Source organism: Petaurus breviceps, unplaced genomic scaffold (genome assembly GCF_028583685.1).
Source record: "Petaurus breviceps papuanus isolate PSGF00001 unplaced genomic scaffold, PetGlider_PUasm1.0 126, whole genome shotgun sequence".
Classification (NCBI taxonomy): domain Eukaryota; kingdom Metazoa; phylum Chordata; class Mammalia; order Diprotodontia; family Petauridae; genus Petaurus; species Petaurus breviceps.
This window is the reverse complement of record NW_027185655.1, coordinates 60,871,503-60,873,836: the sequence shown is the minus strand read 5'-3', so window position 1 is coordinate 60,873,836 and position 2,334 is coordinate 60,871,503.

Here is a 2,334-nt window from a genome sequence, read left to right as displayed (position 1 = left end):
GGCATTTATAACTGTAATAATAATATGTGTATATTATATACAGTTTATTTAAATTTTATTATGGTATTATTATTATTATTATCATTATGTCACTTTTCTTTATCTTCTTCAATGGGATTCGAACAGATATGATCTTTGAACAAATTGTCATCCTATTGGTATTCTATTTAATGTCCTTTGGACTACTGAAAGATGGATAAAATAAGTATGTGTTGTAGTTGAATGAATGCATTAATATATAATATAAACTTCTCTCTTCTAAGCTCACTAAAAGCATCTTTAGCAAATTCCTCAAACTGATAGAATATAGAGTATTATGGTACCTCATCCTGTTCTCATAGGATTTTGATTTCTTATCCTTGATTTCTACATTTTGAAAACTTTTTATTTTACATAAATTAAAAATGAGGAGATGAGGTATTTGGGGGTAGTAACATTTATTAATTTTTTTAAAAAGCTTTTGGGGATCAGTTTCATGTCTGGATGATTGTATATAGCAGTTCATGTTTTGCTAATATTCCAGTTTTATGGAGTTATTTGTTGAATTCTCAATGATACTGTATTTACATTGTGAGATTTTATTATCTGGAAGTCCATAAAAAATATCGTGAACTTTTGATGTATAATTCTAACCACCAGGTCATATCTTGCCTAATATTTAGTAAATTCTAAATTTTTGCAGCTTACACTGAAGTGTTTCTCCCATTTCCTTTCAAATTCTACATTGTTATTTAGTTCTTTTTTTTTTGTGGGGATGGAGTTCACATAGAAATGGCACACAATGCCAAGTTGTTTTTTATATTTATTTTTCTACAGACTCTTGCAAAGGTGAATAAAATGATGTTTCCTGTAATTGATTAACAGGATTAGAATATAAGCTCATTTTCTGTAGACTTGCTAAAATATCGTTGGGAAAACTATTTTAACATACAAGATGACAGAACTTATATACAATTTAATTGGCTCCCCCATGGTTTTGATTTCTTTTGTTAGACCTCTGTAAGTGGAAAGCTTTTTATTCTATGCAGTTTGGGGATTGTGAAAATTGAGTATGAGTTCAACATTTTAAAATGTTGCTGTAATATTTTTATGAATCAATGTTTCTGTAGACAGTTTTTATATCAGTGATAATACTGTACTTGCAGAATGGTGCATTGGCTTAGATCTCAAGGATATTTTGGAATTTCTATTTTTGGTACAAGGACTTGTAATCTGATAGTTTGTAAAGGATAACCAGCTCCTGGTCAATGATTCTAACCCACCAATTGTGGCTTCTCAGGTATATGGAGAATTCTAAGATCTAAAAATCCTCAGTAATAAACTATTCAGTTTCTAACACACATGCACATTAGGAAATGAAAAAACAGATATTATATGAAATATCTATTCCGGCTAAGATAAGTTCAAACTTGTCTTCTGGTATTCACTAGCTGAGTGACTCTGGGCCAGTCCTCTGCATGATTTCTCTTTGCCCCTGTTTTCTCACTTGTAAAATAGAGATAATAAAAGGAGTTACTTCTTAGGAATGTTGTGAGGATCAAATGAGGTATTAATTGTAAAGTGCTTAGCACAGGGTCTGGCATGTATTTAAGTACTATGTACATTGTAGCTACAGTTATTAGCTATTTTTATTAAATATTTAGCATGTACAAAATACCTAGAAAGCCATAATTAGCATTCATCTAGAACTATACACCATGAAATGACTGCCCTTTATAAACTGAAATGACCTCATACTTCACTCTACAAATACCCTCCCCACAAAGAAACCCTATCCTTGTGAATAATAATTAGTAGCAATAAACATTATCATTTTTATCACATTCTAAGATTTGGAAAATGCTTTCTCTTTGTTGTCTCAAGTGATCCTCAGAACAATGCTGTGAGATGGGTGCTATTGCTAACCCCATTTTGCTGATGACAAAAATGAGGATAAGAGAGGTTAAGTAACTTAACAAAGGACACACAGGTAATGAATTTTGGTCTTTCTAATTGTCAAGTTCAATTTCTAATGAAATTTACCAATGAACCAGACCATCATAACAGACAAAAAAATACCCCACAAACAAGTTGGATATAACATCGACTCTTCAAAAATAAAAATAATCAGTCATATCAAACATGCATCATTATATTTGTTGTTCCATGCAAGAAAATATGAGAATTTTCAAAGTTATGCTACCTAGTGGAAGAATTTTAAATTCCCTGACTCTACATCAAGGGTCTTGTTGTATTGTATTACTGAGATTTGATTCTCATTCTGGTCATGAATCATTCGTATATAACAGGCGATGCTTTCAATTGAAAACCTGATTTTCCTTCCCCTCCTTCAAG